Here is a 16854-nt window from a genome sequence, read left to right on the forward strand (position 1 = left end):
TGGTAAGGTCCTCGGTAGTGTTGCTGAACAAAGAGACCTTGGAGTGCAGATTCAAAGCCACTTGAAAGTGGAGTCGCAGGTAGATAGGATAGTGAAGAAGGTGTTTGGTATGCTTTCCTTTATTGGTCAGAGTATTGAGTGCAGGAGTTGGGAGGTCATGTTGCGGCTGTATAGGACATTGGTTAGACCACTGTTGGAATATTGCGTGCAATTCCTGTCTCCTTCCTATCAGAAGGATGTTGTGAAACTTGAAAGGGTTCAGAAAAGATTTACAAGGACGTTGCCAGGTTTGGAGGATTTGAGCTATAGAGAGAGATGGAATAGGCTGGGGATGTGTTCTCTGGAGCATCCAAGGCTAAGGGGTTACCTTATTGAGATTTATAAAATCATGAGGGGCATGGATTGGATAAATAGACAAAGTCATTTCCCTGAGGTGGGGGAGTCCCGAATAGGGGACATAGGTTTAGAGTGAGACGGGAAAGCTATAAGGAGACCTAAGGCGCAACGCTTTCTCGCAGAGTGCAGTAGATGTATGGAATGAGCTGCCAGAGGAAGTGGTAGAGGCTGGTACAATTGCAACATTTAAAAGGCATCTGGATTGATACATGAATGGGAAGGGTTTGGAGGGATATGGGCCAGTTGCTGGTAGGTGGGACTAGATTGGGTTGGGATATCTAGTCGGCATGGACGAGTTGGAACGAAGGGTCTGTTTCCATGCTGTACATCTCTATGACTCGATAACTCTGTTTTAATTTGATTGGCTGAAATATTGCATTGGGAATCAGTTTTCATCCTATCAGATGCTAATATTTGCAATGATCTCCTAACCAGAAGCATCAGGTTATCTTGGCTGGGAGCATTCTGTTCTTTGGGTTAAGATGCAATGGAGTTCCAGTTCTACTGTAGGGTATGAGTACATAATCTAGTCATCCTCTTCAATTCGCTCATTCATATGAGATGCCACCATTCAAAGCACTCTGAATGGATACAGTGGCACTACTTAGAAAAGTGTGGGGCAATCTCACAGAAACATAGAATGTAAAAGCAGAAGTAGACCATTCAGCCCATTGAACTTGCTTAACATGATCCTGGCTGATCCTTTATCACAATACTGCTCTCATCATTTCCTTGATATTTCAGCTCCTAGAAATCTATTTCTTCCTTAGATATATTTCGGGACTTGGTCGCACAGATTTCTGTGGTAGAGAATTTCACTCACCCTCTGAGTGAAGAAATGCCACCTGTCCTCAGTCCAAACTGACTTACCAAGTATCCTTAGACTGCGACCCTTTGTTCTAGACTCATCCTCCCTGCATCCAGTCTGTCCAGCTCTGTCAGACTTTAAACATCTCAATGAGATCCCCTTCCAGTCCACTAAACTCCCATCAATACATGCCCAGTCTAAACCAATCTCTCCCCATATGATACACCCTGCCATCCTGGGAATTAAATCTGGGGCGTGTAGGGATTACAATGACGTCAATTAGATGGACCTCACAGACTATGAATTCCCTGATTGGGGCTGTTAATCTGGTCCAATCAGGGAACCCTGACTGACTGAGAAGAACTGGAGTGTCAGGGGATCTGTTCACTCAGAGAGCTGACTATGAGGGATTGGATCAGGGTCAAAGACTCTCCATGTGTAAGTCCAGCGTTATTGGTGATGGGATACTGGCCTTTGTGGAGGTATTTCAGGGACCCATCACTTCACTGTCTCTATGGTAAGCACATCTTTTTTCCTAATGGATTGCCAACATTTATCCTCCAACTGACAAAAAAGATGTACTTGTAAATAGTTTACAGTTGTCACAACAAAACAAATTCCCAATGCTCCCTAATTACAAAAAAAAAGACTCAGATTATTAACTCTGAACACTGGCTTCACTTCTCTAATTAAGCTACTGAAGCCAAACTACTTTAAAAGGGCCAGTACCTTTCTTGCTGCTACCGTGATCACTACTTGCGTCTGAGAGAATTTGAATACTCTCTGAAATTACATATTGTCCAGTAAAGTGTCAGAGATAGAGAGGCAACTTGGTCCACTGAACTATCAACAACAATTACAACCCTACTCTGTAAGCTTTGTCTTTGATGGGAGGGCTCTTGTCTGAACTGAACACCAGGTAGTATTATTACATTGGAAGTAAACCCAGATCACCAAGTATTGTAGAGAGCTCTGATAAAGATCCATTGAATTCAAACAGATCTGTTTCTCATTCCAGAAGTACTGCCTGACTAGATAAATGCTTCCAGCATTTCATGTTTGTCCTGAAAACTTACAGCATCAGTCATATTTTGTTTTTTTTTGGACATACAATGCCCTGAAATGTCTGAGGTTGTATCCTACTTATTAAGTACTGTACATCACTCACTGAAAACACCATCATGAGGCTAACTGAGCTACAGACTGCTGCTGTGCAGTACAGAAAGCATTCAAAACCCAATTCAGAACCCCTCCTGAAGAACTACCTATGTGTATGGAAAGTGAGGACAGAGACACAGCGCACTTGAGAAATCGTTTCACAGTCACACTGAGCTGTGAGCTGAAAAACATCCACTTTACTGAGGGCTGCCAGCACTAGTGGAAATTCAAAATTAGGTCACCACTTTCAGGAAAGGAAAAAGAAACAGTTTTCAAAGGCTATAAAGTTCTGCATGCTGTGTTAACTGGGGAGTTTAATGTCGTTGCGAACACCAGAGGACTGCACCATCTGCTGGCCAAGTAATTAATTGTTTAAAGTGCAGAGGGGGATTTAATGTAAGGAAGTAACAGTTGACACGAACGCCAATAAAAGCACAAATTGCAGGAGAGTCTGGCAGCATCTGTGGGGAGAGAAGCAGAGTTAATGTTTCAAGTTCAGTGACCCTTCTTGTTTTTGTTCTCAGAATGAGAGCAAAGCTTCACTTAGCACTGAGAAGTGGGTCTGGAGGGATAGGATATGGTTGGGGATGGATTATCTTCTATAGGCCCTGCAGTCCTTGTAGCATAGATTGTTCCACGGAAGGAAAAACCAGTAAAATGTGCAAATGACACATACTTGTCCGATGTGCCTAATATACCTCAGAAGAGAGCTCCTGTATAACTGGAAGTTTCATTTCAAAGTACAGGAGCTCCCCAATTGATGAATGCCTGGGCTTGGAATGCTCTTACATATAAACATAATTAGCCCTACTTACATTTGGTGCTAGAGTTATTTCCATTATAGATATGTTGCGTTTACATCGTTTATTTAGTTAACTGAGGGATTTCCTTTCTGCTTTTTGATGATATAGGTTTAGGGTTTCCATCCAGGTTGTCTCTGCAGGATAACTCTCTGTTTTTTGTCATGTAGACACTGTCAAAACTCTCACCCTCACAACGCGCAGCCTCCCCTGCAACCCCAACCTCACTATCAAACCAGCAGACAAGGGAGGCGCGGTGGTAGTTTGGCGTACCGATCTTTACACCGCTGAAGCTAGACACCAACTCGCGGACACCTCCTCCTACTGCCCTCTTGACCATGACCCCACCTCCCACCACCAAACCATCATCTCCCAGTACATCCATAACCTCATTACCTCAGGAGATCTCCCATTCACCGCCTCCAACTTTATAGTCCCAATACCCTGCACCGCCCGTTTCTACCTCCTGCCCAAAATCCACAAACCCGACTGCGCCAGCCGACCCATTGTCTCAGCCTGCTCCTGCTACACCGAACTCATCTCTGCATACCTCGACACTGTCCTGTCCCCCTTAGTCCAAGAACTCCCCACCTACGTTCAGGACACTACCCACGCCCTCCACCTCCTCCATGAGTTTCACTTTCCCGGCCCCAAACGCCTTATCTTCACGATGGACATCCAGTCCCTATACACCTCCATCCCCCATCACAAAGGCTCCAAGCCCTCCGCTTCTTCCTCTCCCGCCGACCCAACCAGTACACCTCCACTGACACTCTCCTTCGACTGACTGAACTGGTCCTCACTCTTAACAACTTCTCCTTCCAATCCTCCCACTTCCTCCAAACAAAGGAGTAGCAATGGGCACCCGCATGGGCCCCAGCTATGCCTGTCTCTTCATTGGATATGTGGAACAGTCCATCTTCGCAGCTACACTGGCACCACCCCCCACCTTTTCCTCCACTACATCGATGACTGTATCGGCGCTACCTTGTGCTCCCACGAGGAGGTTGAACAGTTCATTCACTTTACTAACACCTTCCACCCCGACCTCAAATTTACCTGGACCGTCTCAGACTCCTCCCTCCCCTTCCTAGACCTCTCCATTTCTATCTTGGGCGAGCGACTCAACACAGACATTTACTACAAACCGACCGACTCCCACAGCTACCTAGATTACACCTCCTCTGACCCTGCCCCCTGTAAAAAAGCCATCCCATATTCCCAATTCCTTCGCCTCCGCCACATCTGCTCCCAGGAGGACCAATTCCACTACCGAACAACCCAAATGGCCTCCTTCTTCAAATACTGCAATTTCCCCCCCGACGTGGTCGATGATGCTCTCCACCGCATCTTTTCCACTTCCCGTACCTCCACCCTTGAGCCCCGCCCCTCCAATCGCCACCAGGACAGAACCCCACTGGTCCTCACCTTCCATCCCACCAACCTCCGGATACATTGTATCATCTACCGTCATTTCCGCCACCTCCAAACAGACCCCACCACCAAAGATATATTTCCCTTCCCACCCCTATCAGCATTCCGGAGAGACCACTCCCTCCGCGACTCCCTCGTCAGGTCCACACCCCCCACCAACCCAACTTCCACTCCCGGCACCTTCCCCTGCAATCGCAAGAAGTGCAAAACTTGTGCCCACACCTCCCCCCTCACCTCCCTCCAAGGCCCCAATGGATCCTTCCATATCTGTCGCAAATTCACCTGCACCTCCACACACATCATTTACTGTATCCGTTGCACCCAATGTGGTCTCCTCTACACTGGGGAAACAGGCCGCCTACTTGCGGAACGTCTTTGGGACACCCGCACCAACCAACCCAACCGCCCCGTGGCTGAACACTTTAACTCCCCCTCCCACTCCGCCAAGGACATGCAGGTCCTTGGCCTCCTCCATCGCCAGACCCTGACCACTCGACACCTGGAGGAAGAGCGCCTCATCTTCCGCCTAGGAACCCTCCAACCACACGGGATGATTGTAGATTTCTCCAGCTTCCTCATTTCCCCTCCCCCCATCTTATCTCAGTCCCAACCCCTGGATTCAGCACCGACCTCTTGACCTGCTATATTTTTCCCGACCTCTCCGCCCCCACCCCCTCTCTGGCCTATCACCCTCACCCTCATCTCCTTCCACCTATCGTATTTCCAGCACCCCTCCCCCAAATTCCCTCCCCCCCCTACCCTTTATCTCAGTCCGCTTGGCACACCAGCCTCATTCCTGAAGAAGGGCTTATGCCCGAAACATCGATTCTCCTGCTCCTTGGATGCTGCCTGGCCTACTGTGTTTTTCCAGCACCACATTTTTCAACTCTGGTGTCCAGCATCTGCAGTCCTCACTTTCCCCTAAAAGTCACACAACACCATGGTATAGTCCAACAGGTCACCTGACGAAAGAGCAGCGCTCTGAAAGCTTGTGATTTCAATTAGACCTGTTGGACAATAACCTGGTGTCATGTGACTTTTGACTTGGACCACCCCAGTCCAACACCAGCACTCCACATTATGCTTAGTGGGACCACAGCTCTTGAATGTCATATTGCAAGAAACGTCGAAAAGTGTGGCGCTGGAAAGGCACAGCAGGTCTGGCAGCATCTGAGGAGCAGGACAATCGATGTTTTGGGCATAAGTCCTTCATCAGGAATGTGGTGGGGGTGGAGTCCGCACTTTCTCCCATACTGCAAGAGCAGGGAACCTCAGTTGAGTCCCAATCTCATGCAGCTTCTGTTGGCCTGATAAAGAGAAGCATAATCTTGGAAGAAGCTCAACTGGGTCAACAATCCTGAACTGCCTGAGGGAAATTAAAAATGAATAAAAATAAAATTTTGTCTCAGCCATTTGGACTGAGGTGAGTAAATAATAAAAGGATGATATTCTGATGATATACTTTGTGTGCACAATATTTTCAGAATAAGTACCAAAAGGGTGTTTTTATCAGAATACTGGAGCAGACAGAGCTTTTAGTATTCTTCTCCCTGCAGTCCCTTAATAGTGCAAAGTGTTGACAATAGATAATATACATCTTTAATGCTTTTATGCAACCTTCAAACAGCTGCATAGCTAGAAATATAAAGACTAACATGCAGGCATAAGAATCTCGTATGATGCTTGGCCACATTGTTTATATCATTGGCATGACATTGAGATTAACCCATTTTATTCCTTTTAATCTGGAAGGAACAAAAATGGAAATTGCTGGAAAAACTCAGCAGGTCTGGCAGCATCTGTTGAGAGAGATCAGAGTTAATATTCTGAAGGGGGTCCTGAAACCGAAAGGTTAACTCTGCTGCCAGACCTGCTGAGTTTTTCCAGCAATTTCTGATTTTGCTTCTGATTTCCAGTATCCGTGGGCCTTTTGTTTTTTTTTAATCTAGAAGGAATGTTAGCTGGATTGCTGGTGACCCAGCTAGAGTAAAGTCAGGGCACACTTCCTTCATACCCAGTCTATGACTGTTAAACTTAGTACGAAATAAGAAAAAGGTTGTAGCATTGAAAACTTCCTCAGATCGAAGCTTCATTGTTTTATTTTGTTGTTAAAATGTGTAGATTATTTGGGGCTAGTTTGAAGCTTGTTAACGTCAATTTAGTAAATTACAGGTTCCACCCACAATGCCCTTAAGGAACCTACTTAGTCATTCCTATCATTTTTAGTTTAAACTATAAAAGTAACAAGATGGCACAAAGGATGCATTTTGTGTGATAATGAACATTAACAGTGCTTTCCATTTCATGCTTGTGCACAAAAAGCAAAGCTGATTGTGACTGTACAAAGTGTGCATTGTTCCAGGGCCTGACAGGGGTGAACAAACTTACCTCTTCCCAAGGTTGTTCTCTTTACTCCTGAACCTTGCATGTTCACATCCATGAGTTAACGCACGGAAGATGACTGTTCAGTGAAGTTCATTTCTCTCTTTGAAGTGTCCTCGACACCCGTCACCTGTGACATTCCAAGGTCTCCCTTCAGGTTGAGGATAATCTGCAGAGGGCATCTAGACAGTCACTGAATGACATTATTCAGAATTTACGTTCACAATTATTTTTGGCTGTGCCTTCTCTCGCACCACCACCACCAAAATACATTCTAATTAAAAGTTCAATTCGGCAAAAGACAAAGTTTGTACTCGATCCAGCATTACCATCCATCATCATAGCAATGCCTGATGAAAATAAACAGTGTTACTATTCATTTAATGAAAAAAAATTGTGAACAGATCATTGGAGTTCATTTTCATTGGAACTGAATTGAAAAACAGAAGTTATAACAATTTTGCATAACAACTACTAGAGCATTACCATGATCCTATTGAATGGCAGAGCAGGCCCAAGGGGCTGAATGGCCTACTCTTCTTCCCATTTCTTATGGTATTGTGTCTGGCTTGCAATGCACAATGATGCCAACAGCATGGGTTCAATTCCCACACCAGCTGATGTTGCTATGAATGACTCTCCTTTTCAACCATTCCCCTCATCTGACATGGGGTGACCCTCAGATTAAACAATCACCTGTCATCTCCCTCTCTCTAATGAGAGAGCAGCCATACAGGTCACTTCACAGGTTTAGTCTCCCTATTATAATAAGAATATAGAAGCACTGGATAACATGCAAAAAATATTGTTGAGATTATACTGAGAGATTATACCTGTTTAGGTAAATGTAAAAGATCCTATGGCTGTATTTCAAAGAACAGCAAAGGAATTATTAATGACGTCTTGGCTAATATATATCCCTCAAGCAATATTACAGAAACAAATTAATGTCATATTGGTGTTTGTGGGAGTTTGTTGTGTATAACTTGGTTGTCATACTTTAAAATTACAACATTACATTTTAAAAGTACTTTCATGATTTTGAGATGTTTGGTGACAATGAGAAGTGCCATAGAATTGCAAATCTTTCATGAGCCCCATCACTGACTTGGGACCTAAAACTAGAACCCGCTGACTGAGGCAAGAACTATCAATGTGAGATGTCAGTAACGCTCCTAAACACCTTGGGGCCAGAGGCACAGTGACTTGGTTCTCATGACCTACAGCTTCCTGTTGCCCATTACTTCAAAACGCCACCCTGTTCCCTGACCAACACCTCTATCTCAGGCTTGCTGCAAAACTCAGTGCAACCCTCAAGAATAACACATGGGAACCTTGTACCCTTCAGGTCTCATTATTGAATCCAACAATTTTAGCGCCAATTTGAGGACATCTCCCATGTCCTCACCCCTAGCCCCCTCACACCAGGCCTTGTCATCATGAGGTTTGCTACCACAAACAACCCATTGTCAGTCACAAATGGCCCCCATTTACAGCTATTCATCCTCTAGACTGACCATTACCCATTTCTTTGTCTACGTTTCTCTCTCAGGGCTCAATCTCCACCTATTCTTTATCCCTCTCCACTCCCACCACCCCATCTTCAGCATATAGACCAATCTTTTCCCAGCTACAATCAGTTTTGAAGAGGGGTCACTGGACCCCAAACATTAACTCTGCTTTCTCTCCACAGATGCTGCCAGACCAACTTAGGTTTTCCTAGCAATTTCTGATTTTGATAATGAATAGGTAATAGGCAGACATATTAACCCAGGCAGCACAGTGAGTTAAATTATTACTCAGTAAAGGACATAGGTCACATCTCTGTGGGAACGGCAACTACCAATGAATTCCTTTATTAGCAGCTTTCAACAGAACAGGGAGTGGAAGCTTAAGCTTATGGAGTTTCATTATGAGACATGGGCTATTAACGTGATTGAGTTACTGTTGAAAATCAACATCTTGATAGAAATGTACACTCTGATCATATTTTTCTATTGACTTCTACTTTATGAAGTGAAAATTAATTATGTGATTCTACTCATTTATCAGGGCTCAACATGTTGGAAATGCACAAGGAAATGAGATTTACGTTCATGTTATTTGGCAAGGCCCCTTGAAACTCATTTCATGTCCTCTTCACAGCCACACCTCTCACTTTATTCCATGGTATCCAGTCATTGGCTTACTATCACATTTCGGTTTATAAAATATCATTGCAGACGTGCCAAGTGTTGCTCATTAGGATGGCAATCACTCATTCTGCTTGAAAGCATGAACTTTATGCCCTAGGTTGCTTTTCAAAAATAAACAAAACTCCCTGAAAGTGCAAATGAATTCATTCTTCCAAGTGACATGACTCAATATCTTTTGCAGTGGTTGTATGCTTGCAGTTTTGTTTCAAGATTGTGGGTTTAAATAGAAACTTAAGCAAAACACAAGCTTGCTCTGCAGCACAGTGGAAATTTCCAAAGGATAACATTTAGTGCTTATGATCTTGAAGTGCAAGTTGCCATGGTACCATATTTCCTGTTCCTCAGCTGCCAGTGCAATCTGTGCCAAGCAGCTAGAACACATTAAAGAGTGTGTTCAAGGGCGTGGACAGTGTTCCGAATGAAAGCTTCAGTACAACATGTGACAGTTTGCAAATGGCTTTGAGCCAAATTGATAGACCTCACAAGTAAATTTGAGAAGTATAAATAAACTTTCACCTTCCTCCTTCTACGGACAAACCTCGCCTTCCTATTGGAGCAGGTGCTCGAATTTCAGTGACTGGACTGATTCAGCATAAGATATTTTATTGTACAGCCAATCAGGGTCAGTTTTCTCACTTGTTATCTCCTGCAGCAAGTGTTGTAATTCCACAATTTCAGAAACAGCAGTCTTAATCTTTGTCCTGTACTGTCTGCATTGTTATTGGGAGCATTGGCCAACATTACTGGCATCACCATACTCTGTTTCTTTTGAAATTCCTCCTCCTATTTCACAATCCACGGTCAACTGTGCTGAGGTCCCCCACCCAGAGTACTTTCTGGGCCCTGGCACCCTCATTGTCTTTTCCAAATATTAATCAACAAGGAGCAACACTGATTTTTCAGTAAAGGAAAGATGTGTGCGTGTGTGTGCACGTATACGTGTGTGTGAGAGAGATGATGGTGGGGAATGTGGTAATCAAAAAGAGGTTTCTTTGCCTATGTTTGACTTGATGCCATGAGGCTTTATTGGGCCCAGAGTCAATGTTGAGGACTCCCAAGACAACTTCCTCCTACTGTATACTACCGTGCAACCAACTCCAGTGGATTTGTCCTGCAAGTGGGACAGGGCGTACCCAAGGAAGATTATGGTATTGTCTAAGACAATATCTATAAGCTATGATTCCATAAGTGTGACTACTGTGTGGCCTCTTGCTTGACTAGTTGTTAGATGTTAGCAAGGAGAGGTTGTTGGGTGCATAGGGATGAGTTTGACATTGTAATTTCCTGTGCCTAGGTTACTGTCAGGTGATCTGTATTCTTGGTATCACATCAAAGACAGCTAAACCCTTTATATTCAGCTGTCTTTGATGTGATACTATGAATACAGATCACCTGACAGTAACCTAGGCACAGGAAATGACAATTATAATTGAGCTGTCAATTAAACTGTGAACTTAGAGGCCCACCAACATGATGATAGGTTGTGGAAGCAGTCAAGCTGAACTGATCGTATAACTGTATGCGTCTAACTTATATCAATAACCAGTTATTGAAATTGCAGGCATTTTCTGTTTTACTCAACAGCAGGCCGCTTTTTCAAAAGTTAAATTTAAAGACATGGAGATTTAAATAAATTGACAGCTTGGCATTTCTGTAGACTTTATCTACCTATTACGAGCATTCATGTGTATTCTTTACAATCCCAAAGAGGACCTTGCCTTCTCCAAAAGGATACCTGACTTTTCCAAACAACTCTGGCTGTATTGGGCATGTTGCTCTCCAATTCGTAAATACAGACTGCCAAAATTTGAAAATCATAGCAATAAAATTTGCTTCTGATTGAAGGCAGCTGAACCTTTTAACTGCCTGCCATCCCATTTCCCAACCCTGACTGCCTTCTGGCTGTAAGTTATAGATGCCAAGTTATGGTTTGGGACTTCTAATATTGGGACTGCGGCACTATTTCTTTTTCTAAGATGCAGAGTTCAACCTACTCATGGAGTCATATGGCTGTACAGCATGGAAATAGACCCTTCAGCCCAACACATCCACACTGACCAGACATTCCAATCCGATCTAGTCCCATTTGCCAGCATTTGACCCATATCCCCCAAACCCTTTCTATTCATATACTATCCAGGTACCTTTGAAATGGTGTAATTGTAGCCAACCTCCACCACTTTTTCTAGCAGCTCATTCCTTGCACACACTATGCTCTGCATGAAAAAGTACCACAGGTCCTTTTTGAATCTTTCCCCTGTCTCCTTATGCCTATGCCCTCTAGTTTTGGACTCCCCCACTCCAGGAAAAAGACCTTTGCTATTCATACTAACCATGCCTGTCATGATATTACAAACTTGTATAAGGTCATCGTTAAGCCTCCTACCGTCAAGCTAATGTTGTATCCAATTGGCTAGCTTGCCCTGAATCCTATCTAGCTAACGAGTCAACCATCAACAAAGATTTAGGCCTAAGTATCCCATAGTTATTCTCAGTCTAATAGTTCCCATTTGGGTCTGTGAATTTACTGAATTCCTTATATGCTCTGGCAGTGACTCAAGATGTAATTCCTCTCCAAAACATAACCACCCAATTAATACATTTTCAAATTGAAAGATATGAGACTATATGAATCCATTTGCCACAAAGGTATCAGTGTGTGACTCAAAGCCACCCTCATTTTTAGAAGTTTGGAAAAATGACCTTGGAAAATAAAATTAATCTGCAACAGTACATGATTTTAATCACTGCAAAGAGGAGGAAATCACCAATTTCTGTGAGTTTCTGATAGTGAGCAAGAGCAAGTATTTGTAAGCTATTATATAACAATGAAATGAGACAAGTGATTGATGCTTGTTGTAAACTCTCTTGATTCAGATGGAAATTAATCTACTGTATATGTAAACAAAGGAATGACGTGCCAAAGAACTGGCAAGTGCAGAAACTATTTGTGTGATTAGCAGTCTAGACGGCAGAGGGACGTGTCATACAACAATATTCAGTTATTCAATGGAATCTGATAGATGCAATTAATCTTAGTAGATATAACGGACACAATGCTCACCTCACAAATCAATGTGAACATGCATCAATGCCTTACAAACCAGGGATGTTCTCACTTTTAACATAATTTCAAAATGATGTTCATTCAATAATCCTGCACATCCCTTCTGGAATTCCTTCTAGAACTGAGATTTGGAACTTTCAGTGATGCAATAGGTTCTGGCAATCTGCAGGTAGGCAGTGAAAGTCGCAGTCAAATACATACATTAAGTCACCCCTTTAAGTTGCCCAGTTCAATGTGGTTTTGTTTTAATGTTGCTTTATCTTTAAGGCCTGTTTCCCTGCTTTATGTTTATTTTCCCAGTTTTACATCATTGCCTCTCCCCACCCCATCTCCTCCAGCCTTTCTTCCCCTGGAGGTACCTCCCCAACTCCCCTAGCTTCATTTCCCTGGCTTTATTTCACTCTGACATTCTCTTCCTCCGCTCTTGCCTCCCAGCTTGCTTCTGCCTGCTTGGTCTCCTTCTGCCCTTAGCCTGAGCAGCTCCCTTCACCTTTGAAGCAGTTCTCTTCTTGTGACTGTAGTTCCAAACTCGTACTAATGCCCGCAGTTTGCTGGTGCAGGAACTCTGCAGATTCTGGGCTAGCTAACTTCTGCTACTAGGTGGAGTCTGATCAATTGAAAAATAAGTGGAATGATTTTTTTAAAAAACTGTCTTGTACAGGGACTATATTGTTTTGACTTTTTACGTTTAATATTATTACATATTAAAAATTTGTTTCTATTTTTATTTTATTGAGCCAGTTATTTCAGCTAGGAATGTGCAGTGCTGTAGGTTTATGGTATGGTATTTTAACTTGTGCATTGTTTATTTCCAGACAAAAATGTACAAAGGAACCTAACTCTGACCTAACTGATTCTTTCAAGAACCTATCATTCACTTAAAGTTATTTCATTGAAATTTGTGATTTCCAGAAAAAGAACTGTAATAATAAATGAAGTATTATTGTACAGGACATTCCTTAGGGCTTTATGCACTGCCATTTAACTCTGCACTTTTCGTGCAATGGAGATTCAGGAACATATTAAACTTGGGTTCTTCTAACACAATAAGAATGCTGACAATATTTTTAACTAAAAATTGCAGTAATTCTGCACAACAACAGAATTAAGTCTTTTTTTTTGCTTCCCTTTGTGGACAAAGGAAGTTGCTCTATACAGGTTGTTCTGTTATGCGTTTCATCAACGCAACTTTGCTGTAACACAATTGACAAATTGGGGATGCTGTTTCTTCAGCACAAACTTTTAAAATGTGTATTAGCTGTAATGCGCTTACAGTGCCAACACTTTCAGTGCTGTTTCTAAAGTGCGATTTTTCTACAGGAACGCAACCATTGCATTATGGAAGAACAGACTGTACAGGAATCTCAGGAAGCTCTGTACTTCATCAGACAAGGAATTCCTTCCTCCTCTTAACAAATATCCCTCTCCAAACCCCATCTACCTCCCAGGAACCAGTCTCCTGCTAGTCAACATCCTGCTCCACAAAAGCCACTTCCCTCCACCAGGTGAGTATTAGTCGTGGCAGAGTAAGGCCCTTAACTGGCATTAATTACCTATTTAGGGGCTTCAAATGGTAGCAACAGGAAGGCTGTCTGCAATTCTTTCTACCATGGGACTTAATTGGGGCAGAGATAGAAGGCTGAATGGTCCTTGCTATCTACTCTCCTGTCTGATTAAATGCACTCACTACCTAGCCCTCCCATATGTGTGGCCATCACATTCTGTCCACGATAAGAGATTTACCCCATAGTTTCAGCATTGTTAGCGGAAGAGATGCCGGTGTAGTAGGCAATGTTTGCAGAGGTGGGAAATGTTTATTTTTCATAATAGACTGAGGGATGAAATGAGACATGCAATTGAGTAGAAAGCTAAGATTTTGCATTCCAAGTTTAGCTGTGGCAGTAGTTTAAGGAATTCATAACAGGTTCTATGGGGAACAGAGAAAGATTATTCTCATGCTCCTGAATTGTATCAAGTCATTCAAAATTTACAGTTTTCTCATTGTGTTTGTGTTGGTTCTTTGAAAGTGCTGTCTGCTTAACACCATTCTTTTGTGCTTATTCCCCAACAACCCTGTCAGTGTTTATTTTTCAAGTTTTAATCCATTGAAATTTTCTGTACTTGCTACCACCACATAGGAACAGTAGAGGAATGATTGATTAGAGGGTGAAACTGAATCACAGTCAGGCAACAGAAATGGCATGAAAGAAATTCAACACCCTCATGAATAGATAAGACGATGGAAGGTGTAAAGGAAAGGCAAGAAGGAAGGTGAGATGGAAAGCCAAATTATTTCTAGAAAGGGGTCCCCCCTTCTCAAAATACTAACATTGTCAATCGTCGACTGTTCCACTGACAGTTATTATAACCTAATGATGGCTAAATAACCTTTTTTTAAAAAGACTGTGCAAACACAGGGAAGTCTCTTAAATATTTTGTTTTTCAGAGCAAATTGATTTTGATAAAATGGATATTTATGTTCTTTGCCCTTTGAGTTAAGTAAACTGCTGAGGACTGATAATGGAACATAATTAACTTTATGCATGTGTGACCCAGAAACATGCAAAAACAGGAAGATAGTTTCATCAAGTCCCATTACAGTCACTTTCCTTTATGTCTCACATCCTTCAGAAAACATTCCTCGTTGAGATAAGTGATGCTACGGTAATTATGGATGAGGTGGGCTTAAGTTTCACGATGCTGAGAAACCTTTAATATAATTTGCTTGAAGTGTTCTTCCCTCCTTTGTATGACAGAAAGTAAAGTTTTGAAAAGAGCAGTCGACAATCTTTGCAGGCAACTTAACCTGAGTCCCCAATGTTTTATGCTTCCACAACACTGGAAATAAGCATAGATTCTGATAGCTGTCAGAATTATCATGGCGTTGCACCTCGCTGCTTTCGGCCTTGTTTTCCATCCCCAGTTCTCCCCACCATACCTGTATTGGAAACAATGTCTGGTGTTTCAATACTAATATCTGGCATAGACCATATAGTAAAGGCTCTCTGCCTTTATTCCTGATGAAGGGCTTTTGCCCGAAACGTCAATTTTGCCTGTCTTCGGATGCTGCCTGAATTGCTGTGCTCTTCCAGCACCACTGATCCAGGAAATAGACCATATAGTGTCAATACTCACAGCTGAGTAGGATGTTCAGTCCCTCAAGGCTATTCCATGATTTAATTGGATCAAAGCTGGTCTGTACTTTTATTCCAGTTATGCTCAGCCTCACTTTGCTTTATATCACTTGATATCCTTCAAACAACATTATAATAAAAGAACATTAGAATCTGTTGTCTAATCCTCTTATCTAGTATACTAATATCTGGTGCCCTGTACCTATTATGCCAATATCAATACCTGCGTACAATAACTAAATTTTGTATATCAGTATCATTAATTGTCACTCCTGGTATCTCTAGTCTATCACTTAAAATTTCCGTTGTCACCAATATTAATGTCTGTTGTACTAGTGAGGTAAATCATTAAAGCTACAGATAAATTGTGTATTACTGTTGTAACAGTATCTGTTGTTATGAATACTATTATCTTGGGTATCAATAATTGCTGAACTACTACCAACATCAGGATCAAGTTATGTTCTCAGTACTTTTAATGGCCATGTTTCCAATTGACCACATCATACAAGCGAACAGTGCAGTAAAGCGGTCTGGCAGAGGAACAGACTAAGGTAAAATATACAATGTAAAAAGGTACCAAAAGAGTAGAACGGAGATAGTAGCATTAAGAACGTAGATACGTGAAACAGAATTGGTGCTAAACTGAACATCTCAAACATGAATTGTAGCTATAGAAAATAAGCTTAATCTTTTTCTTAAAAATTCTCTCGGAATTCATAACTCATAGCCTACCTTCCACAACGCTTCAAAATCTCCAAAGCAATTAATACCAAAAGAAAGAGTAACCACACATCTATTACCTATTTAAGATGAATCCATGGATATAACCATATTCTGGGCTGGGCAAGTCTCAAAAGCTCTATGCATTTTACTATCGTGAAACAGTGCAAGGAATAACTTGAGGAATATTTTCAACATTGATGCAAGCACTCGTTTAGTAAATACATTTGAAACTTTTGACTACTAATAATTAAAAGTGTAATTTAAAAGTTAAACTACAAGATAGAAAGGCAGTGTCCAGAATGACCTTTTAACAGCTTAGCAGCCATCCACAAATCTCTATTTCCCTAACAGCAAGCCGAATCTGAATTCCCTTGATTTAAGACTACAGCCCTAATATTTACAGACAGACAGGGAGTTCTGACCGTCCATTGTTCAATTTAAACCAGGCTACAATTCCCAATTGCAATTTAAATATGGTAATAAATATCTCACTGCATTGCAAAAAAAGTGAGTCAGCATGTACACTTTATATGGGATGAAACTGAGTCCCAGGTTCCAGAATAAAGTGTTCAATTCCCCCAAATCTCACTGCTCCACCCAAAATTTGACTGAACTGCAGCATCCGCATTCATTTCTTGCTTGTCTTCATGTAGAAAAAGTACAAATGATATTTTATACTGCACCAACTAAAAACATTGCAGCGCTGGGAGATATGACCCTCAAAATGTTCATCTGCAGCCTGTGGGACCAAGCT

Source organism: Chiloscyllium plagiosum, unplaced genomic scaffold (assembly GCF_037043375.1).
Source record: "Chiloscyllium plagiosum isolate Xiang-an unplaced genomic scaffold, Cpla_swu_hap1 HiC_scaffold_23, whole genome shotgun sequence".
Taxonomy (NCBI): Eukaryota; Metazoa; Chordata; class Chondrichthyes; order Orectolobiformes; family Hemiscylliidae; genus Chiloscyllium; species Chiloscyllium plagiosum.